General features: G+C 41.6%; 1 protein-coding gene across 1 annotated transcript in view; it reads left to right on the top strand.

Annotated features, from left to right (window-relative positions):
* The first annotated feature begins 218 nt into the window (after nt 1–218).
* SPART (spartin) overlaps nt 219–27791 on the top strand; it is a 272310-nt gene continuing 244737 nt past the window's right edge. The window contains exon 1 of the mRNA XM_079902965.1: nt 219–526. The gene's annotated coding sequence lies outside the window, so the exon portion shown is untranslated. The remainder of the gene's footprint in view (nt 527–27791) is intronic.

The raw sequence follows: 27791 nt of genomic DNA, 5'->3' as shown, positions 1-27791 counted from the left end.
AGACGTCATGCAGCCATCGGATCCCATTATCCCCCGCAAAGAACCACCCAAGTGCTTAATACTTCAGCAGAGAATTTTCCGAAGGAAATTTAACGGGCAGAGGAAACGAAGGACAGTAGGAGACGGACCCTGTCTCTGGAGTCTGACACCAAAACTGGGACCAACGGGGCCCCAGGCGTCTGGCGGTGGAAAGCGAGCAGGTGCAGCCCGCTAACCTGGTCTGGTACTCAACAAGATGTTTCTGTGAATGAAGGGGTCCTTCTACTCCCCGCAGGACGGCACATCACACACCTCCCTCCTCAATTAGAACTCAAACATTTTGCCCATGATGCATGCACCTCGGCAGGGAAACGAAGGATTCCAGCGTCTCATCAGATCACGGAAAAGGGAAAGGTAGCTGGTGCGTTTTCCTACAACCAAGAGCTCGGGAAACCACGGCTGGGGAACGCCAGGATGTTCTGCGCCAGGTAGAACTTAACCGGATTTGGAGCCGCCGGAGACAGGTGAAAAGACTCACGCGAGCAAGGTAAGGTACAAAGCGGCTGTCAGTGTGTGAGCAGCGAGTCCCCAGGAAGGGACGGATGACCCCAGAAATCCAGGTAGGCGCCAAACACAAGCGTGACCGCACACACCACAAAGGCAGGAATAATCAGAATGCACCTAGAGACACGCTCCGCAAGGTGCAGAACTGTCTGCACTTGCACCGGGAAATCAATCAACCTCTGCAGCGGCAGACGCGAGGGCAGACCTCCCCGGCTCCCTGCGTCCGGGACAGAAGCGGGTCATCCCGGGACCAAGGACATTGCGTCCCACTGTAGCCCCATGAAGTCACCCCGAGAACAGGGAGAGCCGGGCAGCGGAGGCTGCTAGCCGGCAGTAAGGTTGTAGCCGGCACGAAGGGGACAGATTCGGGGGTGTCCAGAGCAAGGAGCCAAACCGCTGAGAGCCGGGGAGAGTTTGCGAGGCGGCTCAGGAGGGAGCGGAGCCTCCGCGACCCGAGGCCGCCCCACGGGAGGAGACAGGGCGCCCGTGGCAGAGGGCGAGCCCCCTTCCGGGGCGTCCCCGGCGCCCACTCCCCTGCGACTGCTCACGGGCGGCGTTGGGAGCCCCTCACTGACCTGTCAATAGGGACGCGCTGATCTGCCCCGCCGGCTCCCGCGCTCGGGGTGGGACCGGGCTGCGCCGACCTCCTCGCTGGCGTCCGGGTCCCGCCGATCCGCGCCCGCGAAGCCGTCCGCGGGAATGTGGGGCTCACTGGGGCGGCGGGCGCAGCCAAAGTCCTCCTTCCGCCCCCAGCCGCACAGCCAATGACGGCGAGCGGGACCCACTCCCGTCCGCCGCTCGGGCGGGCGCTTGGGGCTAGGACTGGAGCCCCGCTCGGGCGAGGGAGGAGCTTGCGCCGGCGTTGGAAAATCCTGGAGGAGGAGGAGGCGTTTGCGCAGGGAGCCCCATCTGGGGAAGGCAGGTGTGCCCTCAACTTTTGTGCGCGCGTGTGTATTGAGGGAGGGGACGCAGTTTTCTTGGGGACTCAAGGACCTCTCTCTGCAGGCAAAAGCATCTACTTCCTGCCAAGTTTCTTCTCCTCTTATCTTTTATGAGTCCGCGCAGCACCCAGTCCAAACCACGAGTCCAGGTGCATCACAGCAAGCCCAGCTCTGAGCTGTTTGGGGCCCTCGCCCGGTCCTGTGGGCCTCGCCTCAGACGTCTCTCCTTCGGCGTTTCTCTTCTTTCCCCTCTGAATCCTCTGCCTGATCATCAGATGAGCTGAGTAGGATTGCAGTTGCTCTCACTGCCAGGGAGACAGGCAATCATAAAACTCCCTGTTGGGTCACTGGCTTAGAGAGAATCATACATCTTAAAAGAACTCTGGAAAGGGAGCCCTTAGCTGATATGACTGACTCCGGTTACTAGTCAGCCCTGTGACCTTCACCCAGCGATTCTGGATTCCTGTTTTTCAACCGGAAAGTGAGAGGCTTGGATTATTTGATATCTGAGGTCTCTTCCACTTTGACAGTCAACAAGCCAGGTGGCTCTATGGCCTGCGAAGTGCTGAACCCTGGGAGGTGTTGGTGTGGCCACCTTTTCCTCCAGTCCCTGCTCTGCCTGTCCCTGCCTGCCTGTCCTGCTGTGTTCCCCCTGACATCATCCCCCTGTGGCCAACAAAGCACATCATACAAATCAATATTTAAAAAATGCTGCTCAAGTCTCAGTGGCCATATAAATTTGCACAAATACTGCCACCTACCAGTGCCCAGCTCCTGGGATCATGGTAGCTGTGCCCATGTTCGGTGGTTCTCCCCGTAGAGATGGGTGGGGGTGGCGGGCTTAACTCTGAGGCCCCTTTGGTAAGTGAGCAAAGGCTCTATCTCTCCCCTTTCCTTCTCCAGGAGAATTGTCTGTGTGTCAGCCTTTTCTATATGAATCTTTCTGTATAGGATCTAAAATGCAGGATGCTGGACTGAGCTGCATTGTCCAAAGGGCAGATTCTGAGACCTGCTTCTCTCCCAACACACTTGCATTTGTACCCTAAACTTCACCCGTTCACATGCCACTTTCATGAATTTTATTACATCCATCTACCACCTGCTCTATTAGGTACTTAGATTTTTACTTAGATTCATCATAAGCAGTAATATCCATGAAATCATTGCTTTGCTATATACCAATTGCATTTCAATACAAAGTAAGTAATAAATGAATAATCTCTAAGGGTTTTCTTGGTATGTCCTGAACTTGGTTTCTTAGGGCTGCTGTAACAAATTGCCACCTAAAATGCTTACAGACCAACCAGGCAGACAGACCTATAAACACCTACTTTGAATATAAGTGTGCCTTGTGAGGCTTCAAACAGTGCACATGAAAGAATTCCCTGTGCTTTTTTGGTCATGAGATTGTCTTGCACTGGCCAGTCAAAAGGCCCTCCTTGTCCACAGCCCCCTGCTGAGTGAAGAGCACTCTTCTGCTCCCCTGAGCAGAGCTCACTTACTCTGCTTCGTGTGCTGGGTGTCCAAATTTTTTCTTAGGTGCCCATCATCTAGCCACTGTTTGAGACTTGGTGAGAGGCAGAGCTCATCTCCCACTGATGAAGCCTGAAAGGCCGTATACTCTTTCCTGCTCTCCCATCACCACCCAACCCCCATGCAGCTGGGGTGAGAGTATGTGACCTAGACTTGGCCAATCGAATATACCTTCCTTAGACCTGGAATTGGGACTGGGTCACACAAGGGAACTGAGATGAGGAGGGCTCTTTCTGGCAGTGATTGAAACAATGTCCAGTTTCCAGGGCCAGCAAGGGCAGGGGGACAAGCAGTGAGATCTGGTTTCCAGTGCCCAGGTGTCAGTTACAAGTTACAGCTCCTCCTGTTCAGTGACGGCAGTAATGTCTGCTCTCAGCTAATTTGGAGGTATGATTTGGCTGTGATTCAGGCTTCTCAGCCTCCCTTTGTTTCTGTTCATTTCCTGTGCCTCTCTCTGAAAATCCAGTAGCCTTTCAATAAATTTTTTTCCCCTTAAACCAGCCAAACTGATTCTTAGCAAATAAGAGTGCTTTGGCTGAGGCCTGGTACAGAGGCTCTACCTCAACAAGCACAATGCTAATAAACTGATCCGGGTAACTTCTCCTTCTAGGACATTCAAACTGGAAATATGTGAGTGGGTCAGTTAGAATCCAGAACAGAAGCTAAAAGCACACGCCCAGGGGCTATGTGTAGGCTGAAATTGTGAGTAAGCAGGAGTTATGAATAAGCAAAAGTTGTGATCTAGCAGATGTCAAAGCACATGCAGAGGATACGAAGAGGTGGTTGGCTGACAGCTGCAAGGAAGCAGAAGCCAGAGGCATTAAGTCCCCATGATGGTGAGGGAATGGATGAACCCCTGCTCTCCAAGCTCTAGATTTTCCTTGAATTTGAACTATTTTCCATTTTCCAAACTGCATTTCCATTTCTGTGAAACTAATTAGCCATAGCTATTCTTGGGTTCCCTTGAAATTCCAGGTTCTCATTTCAATGTATATCCTTACAATAACTTGCCTATTATTTGAGGTAACCAGGATAAGACTATTCCATATGACCAAAGGGTCCCAAAGATTCTAGTGATGCTATGACCAGGACACAGGAAACAGCTGTCAAATAGTATATCTCAGAAGTCACTGACCTGCCTCTCCAAAGATGTCCTTTCTTTTCCCATCTTCCTTGAAGTTTCCCAGCAGCAGAACCCTTCCTCTGGGCTGGAAAATAATGATTTATAAGAAGTCCCTGTTTAAAATGTACTCTATTACCTGGAGGGAAAGAAGAGCCAGAGGTGTTTTTCTCTGCATTAGCCATTAGCACCTGAGCAGATTAAATGAGTTCATTCTTAAATTTGAACGCTTAGAGGTCTGATACTTAGGAGATGAGCTGGTTATAGGTCAGAAAAATCAGACACAAGGGAGGGGAGGGTGGGGAGTAGATAATAGAAAATGGCGGTGAGAGGTCCCAGGGACATTCTAAGGGACTGTCTAATGGAACATTACCACGAGGGAATGTCCTGGTGGGCAGCCAGTGTGAAGAGTGCTGGGGGAAGTGCGGCCAAAATGGCAGCAAACATTCTCACTTCACAGTCTGCCTTCTGCGGCCCTGGAGTACGACCTTGCAATTTCTGTTACCCTTCAGCTCTTACAGGAGGTGGGGCTGGGTTAAGGTGGAGAGTAAGATGGTCATCTTGTCTGCCCGCTTTGAGATTCTGCTCAGAAATTACATTAGTCGTGCCTTGGGGTTACTTGCATTCATTGCCGCAGGCTTCACTTCATCTCCTGCGACATACAGTGCCCTCTCATGGCTTGTGCAAAAGGAAATATCTATGTGTCTCACCTAGTCAGTAAATGGTACACATTCTAGAAAAAAAAAAAGTGATTCTGTTAATAAGGCTTGACACAGAAAGGAATGAATTTACGCATGCTGCTGTGTTTGAAGGGAGAGAAGATGTAATGAAGCTGCTTTAATGAAAGCAGAAGTCTGAAGTTATCCCTACAGAGCTTTATTTATTTTCTCAAAGTCTAAAATGTACCTCAGGGTTTGGTGTTTTTCTTCTTCTGAGACTAGTGGGTAGAACTCTTCTCGGAATAGCAGTGAGTCACATCAGGGTGCAGGTAGGAGAAAAATATTAATGCTAGGGACCCATCTTTTCTTTCTTAGACGCTGGGGGCTGCGTTTGCCCATCAGCTATGTTTGTGTGGCCAAGTGACTTACTGTGGGTTATAAATCAGGGATGAGCAATGTGAAAAGCAGATGGGGAGTTGAATGCATCCTCCACATCTCTGTCGTGTGACTGGCTGAAGTCCATGTGCAATTTTGAAAAGGATGTTTGAAAAGGATATTCATCATTTTAAATTGCTCCGTGGGAGCTTTGCAGTTCATAATGTGCCTCTTAGGTACTTCTCAGAGATGGGTTTGCCTTGACGCGGTTTGTAATTTCATAACAGCAAAAGGGCAACTTGGGCTGTTAGGAGAGAAAAGCTAATTTTGAAAGAATTAGCAAGAAATAGGGTTGGGAGGGAGGGTGAAGGGAGGGAGCTAAAGGGGTTTGAAATATTTGGGCTGTCTGTCATAGTGTCTGTCACTGGGAATTCCCAGTGTCTGACAATAGCTTTGCTATCCATGCCTCAGTCCAACACTCAAATATTGTTGGGAAAATCTACTTAGGCATGTGCCTTCAGGTGGTGAAAATATACTTGCTCTTGCGGAAAAACAGTTAAAAACCCAGAAGTATAATAGTTTAACAATACTAGAGTTGATCATCTGCAAGAAAATAGAAAATTGTTACTGAAATGGTTCTGAGCCAAACACATCTGCTCTATTCTTTGCCTTATTTTGTGGCTTTACTCGGAGGAATCCTCATCAGCAGTGGTGTGAGTGATGTGAGCAGTGACTGTGAGTGGTGTTGACTGTCAAGTGGAGAGTTGGTATATGGGCACCACCTCCCCAGACATCCAGGTGAAAACAAATCAGCAATCAGCAGCCTGGGAAAATATGCATCGAGCAAATGTGCTCTAAAGTCAAAACGAGAAGAAAACAGAATTGGATCTGATTTTTTCAGCACAATAAACATGAGCAGAGTATTATGTGTGCAGAATAGGAGAGCATGAGATTTCCACAAACTCTGCAGGGGAAGGGCAGTGAAGAGCACCAGACCCAATAGGGCTACTATTGCAGAGTGGCCTATAATTTTCATATGTTAAAAATGTCTTTTAGAAAACCCCCAGAAGGTATTGCTATACAAAGTACATGTTACAAAAATTGGGAAGAGTTGCTCCAAAACTATAAATATAGTAATTGTATTTTCACTACTTGCATTGATAGTCAAGGCAGATAGGCAGAGAAAGCTTTCCCTGAATAGTGCCTTGCAGTCTAAATTTCATAAATACGTTCCATTAGTCAACACATCTTTTTTGAGCGCCTCCTGTGTGCCAGGAACTTGTCCACAGTCATGAACAAGATAGACTTGAGCTGGAGTAGATGGTCATCATGAAGATGTCTGAGAAAACAGACCTTCCTGGACATGCTGTGGTCCTGGTGCTTCTCTCTGTGTCCCCCCATAACAGTGTGCAAACACTCCCATCTTGCCTTTCTCATTTTCTCTCCTTTTTTTCTTAAAACAAATTTTATTTCCCATTCTCTTGCTGTTTTTCTCTTGGTTTTCCTTTTCCTACTTCACCATGAACTTCCACTTAACCAATTCTCCAAACCAGTGGCCCTACAGCTTTTCACAATTGATCATCCACTCTTTTTTTTTTTTCCCGCAGAATGTGATTTATTTTTCCTCTATGTATATACCGTATTTGGGGGAAGGAGGAGAAGGGAGCCCATATTTCCCTAAAAATAGGCAGTATACATTTCTTAAATTTCTTAATGTCCTCTTAGAGCCACATGATTTTTGAATTCTGGTACTTGAGTAAGTATGAACTAAATCTAATGACATCCTGTTTTTTAATTTATTACTATTCCTTTTTCTGTTCTTTTCTTTCCTTTTCAGTTATTGTCACTACCTCTTGTGATTGTTCATCATTCACTTTTGTCCTCACTTCTCTCCTTACCCCTCTGAAATTTCGCGGGTCCTCACTTCAGTGAGCTTCAAACTCGGTTCCCATAAGGTACAGGAAGGCTTTCCAAGAGAGAACTTGTGCAAATGATAGTTTTAAGGAAAACTTCAACTTCATATTGATTATTTTTCTTAAATTGATCCCCCTGAGAACTCACAGGAATTTCTAATACCCCTACTCCTACTACACATGAGAAAGGCATATACCTCAATGATCCCAAATCTTACTGTGGAAAATAATAATATAATCGATGGCCTATATTTGATATAATTTAATCTAGAAACAAGTAAATTCACCTATGGATGAAATAATTAGTTAGAAAAAAGTGTCCTCCTTTATTAAGAGAAGAACTTTCAATAAAATATTAGTTTTTATGTTTAATAGTTATTTATAAAATTTTAAAATAAATTTATGTTTTGGTAAAAAGCTTTAATATATGAAAAATTTTGTCAATTGTACATTAATAATAATTATAATAGTAATTGATCTAGAAGAAAATTTTTAACACTTAGAGCCTTATGCTCACAGAAAATGTAAACTTACATTAAAACTTCAGTTTATAGACAGTTGACCCTTGAACAATGGGAGGGTTAGGGGCACCCTCCCTCTGCACGGTCAAACATTTGAGTTTAACTTATAGTTGGCCCTCCTTATCCACTGTTTCTGCATATCTACAGTTCCACATCCTGGGATTCTACCAACCCCAGAACCTGTAGTACTGTCATATTTACTATTGAAAAAATCTGTGTATAAGTGGACCTGAGCAGTTCAATCCCAAGTTGTTCAAGGGGTCAACTCTATATATTTGTTGCAGAGAAATGAAGGTGATAAATACAAAACTTGTGAGTACAAAAATACAATATAAAATTTAGTTGCCAGGGAGGATACATGGACTGGAAGTACAGGTTCACATAGAAAGGAAGATGTAAACTGTCAATTTAAAAAGCACTTTTATGTATTTTTAAATGGATGATGGTGGGAAACAAATTTATATGGTATTAAAATTCCTTGATTACTGCTATAGACTGAATGTTTGTGTACCCTCATAATTTTTAAATTGAAAACTAACCTTCAATGTAATGGCATTTGGAATATTAACCAACCACCCTCTGGCATTGATCAGTTACTCATCTGTGATGTTGGTTAGACAAGGATAAGAGGGAGAGAGGAGAAAGTTTCTGATCCCTAGAAAAAGCCATACCTTGAAATTTCATTGGGAAGAAATGAGTACAAACTGCACAAACAGAGTAAATCAAAGCACATCAGTGTAAGCAAACTTATTCTGTAAATGGCCAAATAGTACCTATTTTAAGCTTTTCAGGTTGTATGCTGTAGAGTTTTTGTGACAACTTCACCTCTGCTGTTGTAAGCAGCCATAGACCATATGTAAACAGATAGGCCTGGCTGTGTTCCAATAAATCTTTATTTATAAAAGCAGACAGTGGGCTGGATTTAGCCAAATCCTGGTATAATATATGATCCACGATCCACAAGAAGACTGATGCTCTATTGGGCAGTAGCTGAATCTTGAAGTTACCTAAAGGGAATATTTGCCTCACATTGTCAATATGCAGACGTTTGGCTTGATACTTTGACCTGTCACTGAAGGCTAAGGTTCTCAAATCTTTTGGTGTCCTCAAAGCAGCTGGCCTCCCCCAGGTTTTCTGAGAGAGAGCAAGGAGAAAACCACAATGCCTTTATGAACTATTATAAGTCACACATTGTCACTTTTGTTACATTCTGTTTGCTAGAAATGAGTCATTAAGTCTGACCCTCAGAAAAGAAGAAATACCGAAGGCCAAAAAGCACATGAAAAGATACTCAACATCGCTAATTATTAGAGAAATGCAAATCAAAACTACAATGAGGTATCACCTCACATCAGTCAGAATGGCCATCATCAAAAAGTCTACAAATAATAAATGCTAGGGACAGTGAGGAGAAAAAGGAACCCTCTTACACTGTTGGTGGGAATGTAAATTGGTACAGCCAGTATGGAGAACACTATGGAGGTTCCTTAAAAAACTGAAAATTGAGCCACCATATGACCTAGCAGTCCCACTCCTGGGCATATATATGGAGAAAACCATAATTCAAAAAGATACCTGTGGGACTTCCTGGTGGTCCAGTGGTAAAGAATATGCTTTCCAATGCAAGGGATGAAGGTTCAATCCCTGGTCGGGGAACTAAGTTCCCACATGCCGTGGGGCAACTGAACCCGTGTGCCACAACTACTGAGCCTGTGTGCTCTGGAGTCCGTGTGCCACAACTAAAGAGCCCATGCACCACAACTAGAGAGAAGCCCACGCGCTGCAACGAAAGATCCTGCATGCCGCAACTAAGACCCAGCTCAGCCAAATAAGAAAAAAAAGATTCATGTACCGCCCCCCACCACCGCAATGTTTATTGCAGCACTACTTAGAGTAGCCAAGACATGGAAGCAACCTAAATGTTCATTGACAGAGGAATGGATAAAGAAGATGTGGTATATATATACAATGGAATATTACTTAGCCATAAAAAAGAATGAAGTGATGCCATTTGCAGCAACATGGATGTACCTAGAGATTATCATACTAAGTGAAGCCAGAGACATATTATCATGTAATATCACTTATATGTAGAATCTTAAAAAATGATACAAATGAAGTTACATACAAAAGAAAAATAGACCCACAGTCATAGAAAACAAACTTATGGTTATCAAAGGAGAAAGGGCAGGGGAGGGATAAATTAGGAGTTTGGGATTAACATATACACACTACTATATATGAAATAGATAACCAACAAGGACCTACTGCATAGCACAGATAACTATATTCAATATTTTGTAATAACCTATAAGGGAAAAGAATCTGAAAAAGAATATATATACATACATATATAACCAAATCTCTTTGTTGTACACCTGACACTAACACAACATTGCAAATCAACTGTATTTCAATAAAAAAGGTCTGGCCCTCAGAATTCACCTGTTGAGGGGAGGATTGTCAGAGAATCTGTGGACATATTTTAAAGCTACTACCAAGTTGTTGTGATGTCTTGTTTTGGTTGATATGTTTTAAGAAATCCCACATATATACTTGGAAAATGGAGTCTTTTAATAACCTTCTCAGATAGTTTGTGGGTATTCTTAGATGTGACACCACATGCTGGTTTCTGAAAAGTGAGTTGCATTATGGAATCTGAAACCATATCCATGAACTTTTCAAATTCTGTTACATTAAAATTTATTGGTTTATTTTGTACTTTAAATCGATATTTTACCCATATATTTTGTAATATGATGCATTTTTTAACATGATGCATTGGTAATTTGGAATATTGATTCACTGAATTATGCAGCTCTTTCAAATGTTGGCATATTTCATTGTACAGTGTAAACTGTTATATTTGTTAATGTTACTAATCATCAGAAAAGTCTTTGAGCATTGGAAAGCTGCCAAGCTTACACTGACAGATACAATTTTTCTAAAATTCTAATTTTCACTGCAAAGCTTGAATTTTATCCTTGGAAACAAAACTGTCAGTTGTTTTCCTTGAAGTGATGGTCTCATTGGTTCATTGTTGAGAAACTGTCTGCCAAATACCCAAGTCTAAATAAACATGATTCTTTACCAATTCAAGTAAAAAATGGTGTTCTGTGAAAAAAGTGGCTAGTTTAGCTCACAACTCAAACAACCATCTAAGTGCTTCTTTTTGAGACAAACATCATACTTCGGTATATAGTAGAGATACTTTTTGCATACTTCCCATTTCATCAGAGTATAAAAAATGATGTACATCCAAGGGCCTACATTTAATAAAGTTAATAATTTATATTGCTTCATAACAGTCATTGTAAGGTGAAACTCTTCTCTGGCTTTTTTTTTTTTCTCCTACCAGTAAGTGGCAGTGAAGTACAATGTACATTATAGTAGCGCACTGATTTCACATTAAACTAGTACATGATACTGGTACAGTTTGGGGCCATTGCCTTGATTTGTGTTCAGCCACCAACAGTTTTACCCATCATTGCTTCTGTACCATTGATGCAAAACAATGCAATGAAAAAGGCAAATAATGTCTTAGTATTATTATGAAAATAGTTTTGAATTTTCAAATACTCTGCAAGTGGCTTCAGGGACCCTCAGAGGTCCATGGCCTATACTTGGAGTACTGCTGTCCTAAGGTGTTGGCTAATAGCCAGTTTCTCCTGAGAAAGTCAATGAGTCTTCTCACAAGTTTTAACCTTGATCTTTTATCTCCCTGCCTCCACCCCTTGCCACCCCTTGCCACCCCCCATCTCCCACCACCAATGCCTTTACCCATTGGGCAGAGCAGTTGTACTTTTTTTTTTTTATAAATTTATTTTATTTATTTATTTTTGGCTGCATCGGGTCTTCATTGCTGCACGTGGTCTTTCTCTAGTTGAGGCACGTGGGGGCTACTCTTTGCCGCGGTGCACAGGCCTCTCACTGCGGTGGCTTCTCTTGTTGCGGAGCACGGGCTCTAGGCGCCCGGGCTTCAGCAGTTGTGGCACGCGGGCTCAGTTGCTCCGCAGCATGTGGGATCTTCCCGGACCAGGCCTCGAGCCCGTGTCCCCTCCATTGGCAGGCAGATTCGCAACCACTGCACCACCAGGGAAGCCCAGTTGTACTTCTTATCTTAGGAGAGACTGTCTTCTGACTTTTTAAGTTTTGTGGAGAATATTAGAAAAATATTTATTTTAAATATTGAAAGTTTATTTCATTCAAATGATAGAAGTTACCTTAAAATAATTTGTTTTTAAAAACAACCTACTCCATCTTGACTACAGTGGAGGACTGCCATATCCTTGTTATTAATGTGGGTGAATTTTCTAGGGTATAAGACATGTTACTAAGTCATAAAATTAAAAGTGAGAGGAATATGTTTTCCTAATTGGGTGCCGACCATTTATGTGCTCTTAGCTCATCTCTTGAAGGATAATTGACAAGTATCAGTGAATCAGAAATGGATTCACATACAAGTTGTGATGCCTTAGCTCAGCGGAATAGAGTCAGCAGAATACATGGTGTTCAGAGGGCTCTGTGAGACTTTGATACCTTTTTTTTTTCCTCATACTGGCTTGAATCTCTGTGCCATGTTATTTGTCATGGTATGCACTGACTGCTGAATCTTCTGTGTCTCTGAACTCAGTTTTTGCTGAGAGATTTCAGGTATAAAAGGAAAATCAAAATGGAGTTGGTGTTGACAAGAGACATCTAAAATAGAGCTGGGAGGGAACTTAAGATGTGTGACTCAAGCACCTCTCAGCTTGGAGAAATCTGAACTTGGACCACTTCTTATCTTAACATAGGCACCCAGAACATCTGCCCAATGTTCCAGAAACTCAAGATGCTTATCCGACCCTTACTCTAAAACGATTTGTGACAGCCTATCCCTTAAGGTCAAATGTTTCCTTTATTGTATCAAAGTCAGTCATAGTTCTTGAACAACCTTGTGGTGGCTTTTGCCTTTATAAGCCCCCAACTCTTTCTGATCGCCAGGAACATTCTAAACGGTTTTATCAGAGTCTGTGTCTCCCGAATTGCAATTCCTAAGACCTCAAATAAAGCTCTTTGTTCTTTGCAGCCTCAATAGTGATTACTGTTTGACACAGGATAGATTATGCCTTTTCCCTTGACTTTTACTCGATGTGTCAAAACCTCATGCAGACCCTGTAGAAGTTTCCTACCTGGTAATAAGATTGGAATTAACATCTGCTTGATCATTTTTGTTGCACTAATCCACCTATATAAACTAGGGCCCTCATTTGCCCCTGAGGCCTAGTGTTCATGTCCTTAACTCCAGATATCCAAATGATGATTTATGCAGACCGTTTGGCTATATTCACACAAATTACATTGGGGGCCTTGGTGAAGCTAATGAAACTTAGTTAGAAAATGTCAACTAAACAGATTTTTTGCAACAAATTTCCTTTGCAGTGAAATCCTTCTTGCTGTTGGACAGGGACAGATCTAGGTTTTATAGGGCCTGAAACACATGATTTTGGGGTGCCTCTAAGAAAAAAAACTACAAAGTTATAAAAGGGATCTTCATTAAAATGAGGAAATAAATCACAACAAATTATGGAAGGCTTGAAGATTCAGAGATCTCTTTAGGCAACTTACCAGAAATGAATACATAGGAATGCTTTCTGATTAGAACCTGGCTTGCTGGTCCCTCCTAGGACATTAGGACATTCATAGCTCATGACATTCATAGCTCTGTGCAAGGGAGAGACCCTGAAGGGTCAGCTTCATTAACTTCACTGTGGATCCATGTTGGCGTTGAGAGAACTATCTATTCCAGACACTGCCACCTTTCAAATCCTGCTGTCAAGCATGGCTGTTTTTCAAGTGACCCTAAATCAGACAAAGTAGAATCCTGAAATATGTTGAAGTGACAAAGACACTTAGGTTCTTGCTTTTCATTAAGCATTTAAAATGTCATTTTAAAATGACATTTAAAAGTACTACTTATTCTAAAATTATATTATATTTAACATTATTAAACAAGAAAACCTCCCAGAGTGAGCCAAATACCATCTTTTTCTATAGGAAACTTGTAGCTGTTACTGAAAGGAGATGCTACAGATTTCACAAACTCAATTCATGACTCCCATTAATTTTTTAAAGAGGTCTGCCCCTTAGGAAGGCAATTTGAGAGGCAACAGTTTAATGAGCTCCACTGGAGATCAGATAATTCATTATCCCAAATATCATGTTTATTATATTAATAGATTTACATGCTAATAAAAGGACAAGTCCCTGTGCTTATGTTTTATAGTGAAAGTAAAACCCTTGGAAGGATGAGATTAGAGTGATGTTAGTTAAAACAGCCGCCGAGATCTGTAAGAGTGATCTTTTAAAGCATGCAGCAAGGTGGTCTCTTATAAGGGATTTTCGCTTTTCATCTGCCAAGGTTATTTAGTGGTATCCTCTCTTCTCCAGCGTATCATTTACTTCAGTAAATGCGTAAGTACAAATAAGAAAATTGAATAAAAAAGTCTACAGAAAAATTTGTGAAAAAATTATATTTTATAAATACTATAGGTAATAGAGTCATAAAGAGTGAACACATCTATAATCCATCATCTTTTGTAACATCAGAGCAATATATGTGGCTTTTAGAGTGTGATTCTCATTACTTGGGTAGAACTAGAACATTCTAATCATATGATTATTGAATCAACCATTCAGTTTATTTATTTATGTGCCACAGAAAAATCATGACAAATATCTCATCAATTAATTCATCAGCTAGACTTTGCAGTGGTTTGAATCAATGTTAGAGATAGCTGAAACCTCTATGTCCATCTCTTAATGAAGTATATTTGAGATCTATAATACATATTTTTAATTCAGTGTAGATAATGACAGAATCATAAGGCTCAGACTTGAAAAAGGATTGTAATTCATCCGTGCATCCTTCTGCCTTCAGACCTTAAATTTTCCAGATAGATAATATATCTGTTTTTAAGGAAGTTTACAGTATATTTTGTATACTACTTAATGATAACATTCACCATTAGAAAAATATATTTTATATTTAACATAAATTATTGATACAATGCTATAGATGAATTAAATTCTACAAGTGTTGAGTATCTATTCTAAGGTCAGTCCTAACCATGATAGAAGTTCCATGGAGGGTTACATGACAGAAGGATTACAAGTTGAAGGACTGGGATAGATTTCTCCAAAGGAGAAACACCCCAGTGAAACATTTAGTCATAATGACAATGTATGTGTCAATCTTTGTGGTCCCAACCATAAGCACTAAAGGAGGAAACCTGAGAAGATAAAGTTCAATGTTAACGGACTCATCTGGGGAAGGTTTAGAAAGACCTAGGTCTTGTCTAATGACATTGAAGGGAAGTTATATTTGGGTAGGTGGAGAGTAAAGGAAAGCCACATTTAAAATGGAAAGAACAGCATGGGCAACACTGTGTAGAAAACTTTTATTATCTATCTCATTAGGAGAGATAAAAAGATTTTTTTTTTTTTGTACTGAGAAATTATTCAGGCATCCCTTCGGTCTCTTCCTTTCAAGTTACATAATCCCAGATCCTCTGACCTTTCATTCTACACCCTATTTTCCAGCCCTCAGCCTTTTCTGAGACTCTCCAAGCTCTCTGTGTCTCTCATGAGCCATATGGCCTAGTGGATGGAGCCTCAATTAGGGGTTCGGGGTTCTGACTTCTACGTGTCATTCTTCCTACTGTGTAGTCTTGACCAGGTCCTTACAGGACCTCAATTTCCCTCTGTAATTTAAGGCACCAGATTATGGTCTCATGACTTCCTTCTCTCTCAAAATTCTGAGCCTTAAATTGTGAAGCCTAGCATTTGATATGAAGTTCTAGCCATGTGGAATAAGGTTAAAGGGTTAATTTCCAATCTCCTTCATCCTTCATCCATATTTCTCTTTGGACATTCCAATATCATAATTATCTTTAAAAACCCTGAGTCCAGAAAAAAGTCTAGTACCTACATAGAAACTGGGTTTCCTTGTCCAAGACTTTATCAACAAAAATGTCATTTGTATAAAATGACCTTAAGTTCCAACCCACCCTAAATATGGAGTAAATATATTTTCCTTTTAGGGATAATGACAATTTCTTTTTAAAGAAGGATTTAGGCTGCTGACCTATAAAGTACTTTAAATATTATGTTGTGGAGGATTGCACTGGAACAGTACTGAATGCAGATTGTTCTCTGACCACATCCTTCCTTACTGAATCATTCTTCAAGATGTTGTCTCTGTCTTTTACTTCTTTTTTTCCCCATTGTGCAGCAGTTAGGAAAATGAAGTTATGTCTTTTGCTACAAAGCACAAGCCAGTTATGTGTATGCTCCATCAGAATAAATTTCATCCGTCTTCCTTAACCTTGGATAACACAGAGTATTTTAACCTATTAAAGTAAGTATTTGATTAACAGGTAGGGTGTTTGGAAGTAGGGAAGTTCCAAAAACTGAGGCAAAAAATATTGCTTGAAATGAAATAGATGTACTGTAAAGAGGAACCATGAGTCATAGCCACAAAGATATTCCCCACCATGGTTAATGACCCGAGCATGGGTGCTGGAGTCAGATGGCTGGGCTTGAATCCCATTTCTACCACTTACTGGCTGCATTGCCTTGGTCAGTTAATTAACCTCCTCGAGTTATAGTTTTCTACTCTGTAAAATAATAGTGCCTGCATCACAGGTTGTTCTGAAGGTTGAAGATGGTAATGCAAATAAAGTGCTCAGCACAGTATCTGACAAAGTCAGAGGTCAATAAATATTAGCTGTTGTTATTGTTATTACCTGAGCTTGTAGCTGTTAGCATTGTGTTTGACAGTGAATAATAAAGACCCACAAGATAGAAGCTTGTTTCTGTTTCACATAGGGATCCGGGAATAGAAAGCCCAGAACTACTCCTTGAGGTCCCCTGGGACCCTGGCTCCTTCCAGTTCATTATCCCACCATCCCTAAGATGTGACCTTTGTCCCCATGATCCAAGATGGTGCTAAGAGCTTCAGCCATGTTCTCAGCAGCAGGATCGAGGAAGGGATAAAGAAAAATGGGAAAGATGTTTAAAAAAAAAAAAAGAAAAAGAAAAAAGGGAAAGTGGTGGCATGTCCTACTAGCTGTGTTTTAAGGAAAAATCTCAGGAGATGCCTGAGTGTTTTTTGCCCATAATATGTGAAGGACTGACTTTCATGACCATCCAACCCCATTTCAAATTTTTAAAGTATCACAAGAGTTATAGCCTACAGTCTCCTGGGGCTCACTATGACCATGGAATCTTTTTCTGTTATATGTCAACAATATTGATTAACTAAAACATAAAACAGTATGACTAAATTGAATATCATTTAGGGTTTTGTATCAGGCTGCCTTTGAAATGTTATTGTCTCAGTGTTTTGAATGTACCTGAATTGTTCAGATTTTAAACTCTGAAATCTAAAATATGATTTTCCTTCCCCTTTGGGAGTCAGTGGCAAGTTAAGCCCGGAAGGCAAGACTTAAATTGTAGGCTGATTGTATAACAAATGCTCCATCAAGAGTGCTCTGGGGCAGAAGTGGCCAGAAAGGTTGTATGACAGAACAACAAGGTTATACGGCAGGAAGATTAGCTTTGCCCTAGGATTCACATGAATAATAGATGCAATGCAGAATTAAAAAAATGATTAAAAAATTTAAAAACCCACTGAAATGACAGCAACTCAAGGCCACACACCATCCTGGGTATGTACAAGTGGGATGGATCACTGTCACAGTGATGTCTGAAATGTGGTTTCTGTGCTCCCTCCTCTGTTAAATGACTATTACTTGGCTATTAATGAATAATGACTATTACTCATTAACATGAGCAGTAGGATCACTGAATATAAGGCAGCAGAGTGTAGTATCTCTTGGTCTACGGCATGTTATATTTTGTAACTGATCAAAATGGTACATCCAGGGACATCTTATTCAATATTTCTAATGACAATAAAACCTCTACTGATTCAGATTTCTAAATCCTAGTGCTGCTGCCTTCGCACAGCAATCAGTAGATCACAGTCTTGTAGAGATGATACAGAAGTAGGTATATTTGGGAGTTAAATACAAATTCGTTAACAGCATAATTGGACTAGTTTCGAGAAGCAAATATATTAGTTCTAAATATAAGCCCTAGTAATGACTAGGATTCAAGAACACAAAATAATTATCCTAAGAAGGATAAAGTCATTTTCTTGAGTTGAGATATTTCTTTTAAATCAGTTCTCCCATCTGCTGTAAGAAATGGGTTGATGGTGATGGACAGGATACTGGCTTTCAGATGGCAGGCTCACTACCCCTTTGGCTCATTAAATAGAGAAGCAAGAGTAAGTGAACATTGCTTTTTCTTATCTAATGTTTAATGAGTATTAATGGGCTTCTTTTGAGTAGCTAATGTAATAAACTATAAAATATACAAATGGGGCTTCCCTGGTGGCGCAGTGGTTGAGAGTCCGCCTGCCGATGCAGGGGACACGGGCTCGTGCCCCGGTCTGGAAAGATCCCACATGCCGCGTAGTGACTGGGCCCGTGAGCCATGGCCGCTGAGCCTGCGCGTCCAGAGCCTGTGCTCCGCAACGGGAGAGGCCACAACAGTGAAAGGCCCACGTACCGCAAAAAAAAAAAAAAAAAAAAAAAAAAAAAAAAAATATATATATATATATATATATATATATACACAAATGATATCTCTATTAAATATTACCTATTAAATATCTTCCCACTTCCTGCTTGCTGCCAGAAGCCAGCTTTTATTAAGGGTGGAAACATTAACCTAAATACATGCTTATAAACCCTCTTTTGCAGTTAGAAGTGTATTGCAGTTGTGGCCAATGAAACAAAGGTGGAATTTGGCTGGGCTTTCTAGGAAAGCATTTGCTTTCCTGATAAAAATGGACAGATGCAACTGGCATTGCTCTTTTCCTTTCTGCCTTCCTCTTTCCTTGAAGGCATGATGTCTAGACCTGTAGCAGTTTTCTTGCAACCTTGAGGTGAAATGCACAAAGTAAAAGCCCCCAAAATGGCTGACTCTGGCTCCGATGTCTCTGAGTGCTGACAATGCTAGCAGCCTACTGCCTCCAGACTTCTTTTGGGTGAATCCCACTTATTTAAGTCACTGGGTTTTTTGCTATTTACAGTCAAGTGAATACCTAATTAAAACCCAGGCCCATATAGAACTTGTTGCCAATTGGCATTGCCATAAGAATCATGTAGAGTAGGATATTTCAGTGACTCATAAATGAGTTAAAAGGAAGACACAAACCTTATTTTTAAAGCTGGGCTGATAGGATGTATTAAAAATTATGGGGGTTACATTTATGCTGGTTACTCTCCATTTACCACCCCTTTGGTCCACTCTGTGCCCTTCTCAACCCTCCTCTGTGCCCTAGGAGGCTGATCCTATGAACTGCAACTCCTGACTCTGGCTTCTGTTTGGGTTCAACCAGTGGTCAGCACCAGTAGGAGACTGGAGGTTGGGAGGTGTAACAGGTAATATCTCAACTCAAGAACTGGATTTTCCTTTTTAGAGTAACTGTTTTGTGTTCCTGAATCCAATGACTAGGACTTAGTACTGATGTTTAAAATGAATATATTTGCTTCTCAAGGTTAACCCAATTATGCTGTTACCTTGCATTTGTATTTAGTTCCCCAAATACCTAATTCTGCATCAACTCTGTAAGCCTGTGATCTACTGATTGTCATGCAAAGGCAGCAGCACTAGGATTTAGTGATCTGAAGCAGCAGCGATTTTATAATCAAACAAAAATATTGAATGAGATGTGAATAAGGTAAATGGTGGGAGAGAGAGGTTGTGCTGTGTTTTCCCTGTTCCATCGCTGCTTTGGGCAGAGTTTTCTGGCAAAATCTGGATTCCTCAACTCCGTGGGTTCCTGAAATGTCTTATCTTCCCTGTCACTCTGGGTCCAAGAGTGGTAACCACTTATTCTGGCTAATTTCTAGGGGCATCAACATCTTCTGTCAGTTCCTTACCTTGACCCACATTTTTATGAAATTTCGTTGAACCACCTGATTTAGATTCTGTTTCCTGTCAGGACTCTGTCTGATACAATATTCTTATACCCACATTTCTAAAACTGATGTTAATTTATTTGATGAAAACCAGCAAATGTCTTTAAAAAAATTGTCTGGATTTGGCATGTAACTCAACTGAAATTGTATTGATTTGTGTGGCTAAGTGAGCAGTGTGATCCATTGTTCCAAATTAACTCATTAAGGGCAAAGGGATTTTAATATTTGCTAATATATTTATATTCCATTCTCTTTTTATGGCAATGATGAACAGTCTAAGAAGTTCCAAACTTTATTTCAACTGCAAAGATATGTTGCCTGGAGTTAGGTATTCTGATCTAATATAATATTTACAAAGTAATTTTATAATAATTTCTAAGTTAATCCTAACAACCTTCCTATGAACAGGGTCAATGTTATTACCAATCCTTATTTTAGAAGTCTTGTTTCTGAACAAGGAAGAAGAATGTTCCCCAGCTTATACCACTTGCCAGTTAAGGTCTGGAGCACAGGGTTCCTTGTTCTTGTTCTTGAGGTACTGCTTTAGCTTCCCTTCAAAAATTAATTCACTGTCTAATTCACTGTCACGCAGGGCAGAGCATGTTGCGTGTCTTGCCTTCCTGACAGCAACCCATCATATTTAGTGTGTGTTTGTTGATTGTTTCTGGTTGCTTTGACAATGCCAAGAAATAATGGATGGTCCTATGATCTTTTTTTTCCTCTCAGTTCTCTTATTTTCTTTCTTCATATGGACTACTGCACTGAACCCACTGCTACAGAGACAGAAAAATAGAGATTCTGAGGTAGGAGTGGAATTTTCTAAAACTTCTGTGAGTTCTACTTGTCCTCCCTAAGAGAGGAGTAAGTGATGGATGATGGCTCGAAGGCCAAATAGTGCCCTCCTGCCTTAGTCTCTCAACCTGATCTTTTTAATAAAGCCTTTAGAATTGTTTCAAAAAGCAACAAACCCATTTAGCCCACATGCACACACTGATATGTTTAACTATTTTTTCTAAACATGGGAAGGCTGAGTTCACTTGCCACATGTGGGATACTTGTCACGAAAGGAAGAAAAGGTTCGTTGGGAGACTCTGCTGTGATTTGTACAAGTCATGTTCATTGCATGAAGTGATCAAGATAATAAGCTTTCTTTGCGGTCCTCCCCTAACCACTACCAGTTTCTATCAAAAGTGGGACTCACAATCTTCTCCCCAAAACGTTCTTCCTGGGTTTCTTATGCCCATCATTTGTTCCATTGCCCATACATCAGGAGTCATTTTTTCTTCATGTATGTCTTGTACAGCCAACGGGGGAGAGGATTCATTCTCCTTTTCCTTTCCTAAACTGCCTGAACTCAGTGAAATCATGGATTCTAAAGACTAGCAGAGAGCTATTTGGGGTAACAAAATCACAGTTTCTTAAGAGAGTCACAGGTTTGGATGTGTATGAATCATGCATTATCTTTCTGTGACTCCTGTTCCTTCACCTACTCGCTAAAGGTTAGTGTTCCCCAGGGATCCATCTTTGGGCTTCCGGTTTTCTTATTGTGTCTTCTCTGGGTGACTTCTCTCAAGTGGATACATTCTGTTGCCGCCTGTGCAGTGATCAGTTTAGCACATCCCTCCGCTGAGCTACAAACCCAGCTGCCTAACTATTGGGTATGTCCACTTGGACGTCCTACAGGCAACCCAAAAGCAACATGTTTGAGTTGTATTCCCTTGCAATCTGGTCCTCCTCCTATATCCCTGTCTTGATGACTGGCACCTCTGCCCTCTGGTCCACCTAAGTCAGAGGTCACCAGGAGTCATCACAGTCTCCTCTCTCTCATTTTCAGCCCTCCATCCTTTCTCTTTCTAACTGCAATCCATTTTCTCCTCTCCTTCACGACTGCCCCTGCTTTATTCTGCTTCATGCAGAGTTACTGCAAGAGTCTCCTAATTAGTTCCCTCACTCTTCCTCCCTCCTCAGGACCCATTTCAATTCATCTTTTGCACTGCTGCTATTCGACTCATGTAGTTCCCTGCTTAGAACCCATTATCGAATACAGAGCAAGCACCTTATCTTGACCCACAGGGTCCTAATGATCTGGCCACTCTACAGCTGTAACTCCTGCTATTCCTCCATACGTGGGTGCCCTTGCCCTGATGTTTCTCTGTTTGTGTGATTTTACACCTGACATTTCTTTCCTTCAAATTGCCTTCCCCATCTTTAAGTCTAGCAAACTCCTACTCAGACTTTTAAGAGCACTCTCATTTTATTTATTCTGTTTCCTTCCGTTCTTATTTCATTGGTGCAGTCTATGTCTCTGAGATATTAATGACAGGTTTTCTTTGTAAATTATCTTCTCCTTGCATTGTTTCTATTTCTTCTGAGTATCTTCTTTCCCCTATTTATTTACTTTAATCCTCAAACATCCAGCAATCCTTGTCTGTCTGGTCCTAATTAAGAATGAGGCCAACAGTTGTTGATTGGAAGTTCTGTGTGAAAATAACTTCCTTGTTTGTTCACTGCCGGGCTTCACTCTAGGGTGATCTGGCTGCCCTGTTTCATTAGGGACCCCCAATCCTTCTCCCTCGGGCTGGTCAGATTCTGTCTCAGGCTGACCAGAACTGTCTTCCATTCTCCTGCGTAGGGGGCCTGGGCCTGGCTCCCAGTGGTCTAGAAGGCTTATGGATGATGTGGGCTAGGCAGGGGTCTTCTAAGTCCCTAAACTTTTGCCTAATTCTTGTTTTTACGGCAGTGATCTCACCCGTCGTCAGCTGTGCTCTGTGTTTCCTGTCCAGAATACCTCTGGTTCACCCTCTCCAGGGAGTAAACCTCTGGTCTTTGGCAAAGGTGCTTCTTAAATATAACACTATTTTAACCAATCTTGCTGTCTTCAGCCTCACTTTTGCCCTTCCTTTTAGAGGCAGCTGGTACTGCCAGTTCCTGACTTGCTCTGAGCTTCTGTGGGAAAATCACGTTGCTTCTTGGTTTCCACTTCTGCTACTGTGGATTCCAGCAATCTCTGGACGAAAATGTCACCTGCTTCTCCTCTGTTTGTTTCTTCGTGCCCATGTGTTGTGTTCACGACTGTTCCTCAGTTCCAGTCCTCTTTCTTGCTATGGTTTATATCTTCAGCTGTCGTTTAGTGGGAATTAAAGAGAGAACAGATGTAAATGCCTGTGTTAAAGCCCACTTTAGCCAGGATAGCCCTCAGTGTTTTATTCCCCAGCACTGGCCTTCAGTAGAAACTCGGTAAAAGTTTATTGGATGAATAAGTGAAATCTGCGTATAGAGAGGAAGCCTCAGGTTACGTACACATTCCCTGCTTAGCTGTGCATTCTGGTACCCAGAGAAACTGCCAGAGGTAAAAACAAAATTATGTCTCTCAAGCACATACTGTACTCCTGGACTTTTGACGACAAATCTTTGTGTCTCAGGCCTATCCTGAAAAGTCTGGCGATGCTCCAAAAGTGGGCAGCACTGGATGCTTAGGAAGTCCATTCTCTTTACATGAGTGACTCAGTCTTGGAACTGGAAGTTACATGTGTCCTGATGCCTATAGCCCTCAGCTCTTGAGACTAGGTCAGTCTGTGAAACACCAGGATAGTTGGTGTGAATTTTACTCTACAATTTTGAGTGTAAACATTTAACATTCTTTTAAAACCCTTAAGTCAAGATTAATCTTCAAGCCCCCAACCTACCAGGTCACCATCAAATTCCATCTCAGGCATAATGGAGACCCCTTCCTTTATGTCTAGGTGGACAGAGGGGTTTCAGCGTCTGGGAAAGAGCCCCCCTCACTCCTCACTGGACTATGTCCAAGCCCACGGGGTCCTGGAGGGTGGAAGCCCTGCTGCTCTGGGTCAAGGTCAAGCATGGGTCTTTAGTGACACCTCCATGGCCTCAGCAGCCAGCGTACCATCCACAGCATTCCTGATCCACCCCTTTAGAAGTTCTGCCACCCGGTAGCATCTTGACAAGGGAGTGGAGGGATGGGCCACCCCCCTATTCCCTTTCCCAGTACAGGGGCAGAAGGAGCACATGGAATCTCCTTCAAATCTCCCTGCTAACAGTGGTGTCACTCTCCATCCTCTCCTCCTCCAGGATTATCCTGCATAACCTTTCTTAGATTTTAAAACACAGTGCTGGTCTTTCTTCAGAAGGATGTGGAAGAATGAGAGGGTAAAACTAGTCAATTTGTTTTCCTTCATTGACAGACTTGGGAAAACCAGTATTCTCAGGGATAATCAAAAACAACTGATGATGAGTCTTATTTTTTTAGATTCCACATGTAAGTGATAAAGTATTTGTCTTTCTTTGTCTGACTTACTTTACTAAACATAATATTCTCTAGGTCCACCCACGTTGCTGCAAATGGCAATATTTAAGGGGAAAGGGATGGGAGAAGGACAGATTAGATTAACAGATACAAACTACTATACATAAACTAGACAAGCAACAAGGATTTACTGTATGGCACAGGGAATTATATATAATGTCTGTAATAACCTATAATGGATTATAATCAGAAAAAATAACTGAATCACTATGCTGTATAGCTGAAACTAATACAATATTGTAAATCAACTATACTTTAAAAAAAAAACAGAAAAACAAACAAACAAACAAAAAAACCTGACTGATGATTAGAACAAAGACTTTGAGCCCAATCAGGAGGGTATGTCTATTGGAAACCTTCCCAGCTGCACTGAAGTCCACTTACTTTTCTTCCTAAGTTGTAATTGATCAGTGTCCCTCCTCCCGTGCTAGGAGACACATCTTACAGAAGGATTTCTCTAATTTTGCTTTTATTCTTTCTATATTAAATTCTAGCCAGATGCTGGGGAATAAAACAATGACATAAAGAAGTGGATTTAACACAGGCATTTATCTGGTGAGGGCTGAAAATAATATAATTACCACTCAGTTCTGTTTTATTCTTTAAGGGGTGAATTTTTCTAATGTTTCTTTCTTGATTAAATTCCTTTCTTGTGTCTTTTTTGTAATTGTTGTGAGAGGGATGAAGAAAAGAAAATAGTACATTTGAGCAGTGGCTCTGGACCTTGACTGTGCATTGGAATCACCAAGGGAGTTTACAAAATACTAATGCCTGGGGAACTAAACCCCAGGAACTCAGATTTAATTGGCCTGGGATGCAGCCTGGATGTGGGATTGTTAAGCACTCCTCACCTGATTCAAATGTGCAGGAAAGACTGAGAACCAAACCTTAAACTATACTTAAACTGTAAAAATAGATGACTTGTAAAACAGATAGCTAGTGGGAAGCAGCTGCATAGCACAGGGAGGTCAGCTCGGTGCTTTGTTTCCACCTGGAGGGGTGGGATAGGGAGGGTGGGAGGGAGATGCAAGAGGGAGGGGATATGGGGATATATGTATACATAGAGGTGATTCACTTTGTTAAACAGCAGAAACTAACACACCACTGTAAAGCAATTATACTCCAATAAAGATGTTAAAAAAAAATAGATGACATTCTACCTTAAGTAAACCAGCAAGTCACTAAGTTAGTAGCAGAAATTTAGGGAATGAGCATTTAATCCCAATAAAAATTCTGGGCACAGAAGTGCATTTTACGGTTTGCTTTGGTTTGTTTTGTGTATGGATGTAGCCAGCACAACCTGGCATGCCACGAAGGCGTTGTATGGGAAGCATTTGGAAGCAGTTAGGAAGTCATTTTCCTGTTATGCTCTAATCCCAGAATTTTCTTCACCATTGCCAGTTTCCCAGGCAATGTTTGGCTTCCCCAACTGTTGATTTCCCCAGGGTTTGCATTCAGCTCTCACAGATCATAGACTTCCTGGAGCAGGCTGATGGAGGTGGAGATTTTCTCAGAAGGAAACAAAAGCCAAAGGATGTTCCTGGTAGAGAGGGACCAGACTTCAATACATCTCCTTAAAGTGCTGACTGAACGTCTTCAATGGTCTCTCTCTGCTTTCTCAAATTTCGCCCAGAGCTCTAACCCTACTTTTGGCTTGCTATATTTTTGTTCATTGATTTTGTCCACAGTGTTCCAAGGATGCATTCAGATTTCTCTGCATCTGATTCACAACTGTAGACACCCAATCCTAAATTAATTTTAGTGAACTTGTGCTCTATTTATTGATGATTTTGACCACGCAGTCATGGCTAGAAGAAAGCTTTCATTTGAAAAATAATAATGTGACTAATAATGGATGTAGATGTGGAGTTTACTAACACTCAAAACTGTAAAAAGGAGAAAATAGAAAGACCACGGATTGTGATTTGTAGAACTGGATTTATCAGAGGAGATTGGTAGGAAGCACCGGCCATCTTGACAGTAAATCAGGAGACCTGAGCCCGACTGCTGCTTCTATTCTGCAATAACGGGTGGCCTTGGGTAACTCAGTGACAGCACTGTGCCCCTGGTTCTTCATACAAAAATAGAGTTCATGGTATCTTCCCTGTCTACCTTCCAGGATTGTTGTAAAGAGTTTATTTACGTAACTCTTTTCACCACATCCCATTACTAGGCTGCAGGGCTGATTTAATTTTGTTTTGATACTTTAACATATAGAGTGGTGTTCAAATTTTAATATACATCAGAATCACCAGGAGGGCTTGTTATGACAGTTTTCTGGACCCCATCTTCAGAGTTTCTGATTCATTAGATGTGGGCAGGCTCCCAAATTTCTATTTCTAACAAGTTCCCAGGTGATGCTTGCTGATGCTGCTGGACCACACCTGGAGAACCGTGACTCGAGAGCTTGTTTCCTCATGTACAAGGCACAGCAAACCCTAGTGTTGTGACCTGAATTGTGTCTCCCCCTCTAAAGCCATATGTTGAAGCCCTAACCCCATTGTGACAGTACTTGGAGATGTGCCTTTAGGAAGGCAATTAAGGTTAAATGAGGCCCTAGTGGATTGGGGGCCTCATCCAATAGGAGTGGTGTCCTTATAAGAAGAGCAAGAAATACTTCAGCTTAAATGAGACCATGCAACCCTCCAAGCCTTTCCCTTCTCCCGTCACAATTTATTCATTATCTGTACTTACCTGAAAACCGTTAGGTGACAGAACTAAAGTGCATGGTCTGATTTAAGCTGAAGTGTTAGTAGCTGATAGTATATTACCCTACCAGGACTTCCAGATTAATCAACACTTTGTTGCTCACTTCTTGAGTGCCAGACCCCAGGATAATTACTGGGTGCATATTGGTGAGTAAAGCGTACATTATCCTTGCTTTCATGGAGCTTGCGGTCTGAAGAATGAGGAAAATAAATTTCAGACAGGTGAATGGAACCAGTAGGTGGAGAAGATGCCTCTTTGATCCCTTTAAATATTAGAGGAAGAAGGCGGAAGCTTACTGATGGGGGTACTTGAGTCTCCTGTCCCTTGTGTCCACCAGGCCCAGTTCTGCCACCTCTCACAGAGGCATCTAAATTGTTGGGTGAAATTGATGGCTTCCAATCCTAGGGTCTTGAAAAAACAGCATTATTTTAGCTAATATTTGAGTGCTTACCAGGTGCCCAAGTCTGTTCGAAGAATTTTACATATATTAATTTACTTAATCTACATCAGCCCATGAGTTACAGACCACTATTATCCCATTCTGCAGATGACAAAATGGAGGCATAGATGGGCTACCTAATTAGCTCATGGTCACATGCTGTTAAAGGGGGGATGGAGTCTGAATGTGAAAGGGCCTTATGCTCAGTGACAGTAAACAGTCTCCTGGACACCCTGTCATTTCCCTGGTGATGTTCCCTATGCTTTCTCAGGGTGGGTTGTGGGAAACTGTTGAAGGAAGACATGCATGTCGTTTAGTCATTGTTTTAGGTAAAGACATTGTATTTTTCCTCTTCAAAATCTGTTGAATCTGTTATGTTTACTTATAATAAGTAAGATGGATTTGTGCTATTAAGTAAATATAGGTAACTTCATATGTAACTTCGTATCACTGCAGGAACTCTCACAGCAGCCTGTCTGCTTGAAAATATGCTTCTCTGACTTTTGAACCACTGGACCAGAAGCAGAATCTCCCAATTAAAATGCTTTAGTGTTCCTAGCATACACGAGTGGGTCTTAAAGAATTATTGGTTTACACGATGTCTCAGTGACTCAAGCGAAACACTCAGACATTTTATAAGCACACAGTACAATTACCCAAAGGAACTGAATTCAAATAA

This window comes from Stenella coeruleoalba (assembly GCF_951394435.1).
Source record: "Stenella coeruleoalba genome assembly, chromosome: 18".
Classification (NCBI taxonomy): Eukaryota; Metazoa; Chordata; class Mammalia; order Artiodactyla; family Delphinidae; genus Stenella; species Stenella coeruleoalba.
This window is presented reverse-complemented; position numbering and strand designations above follow the sequence as displayed.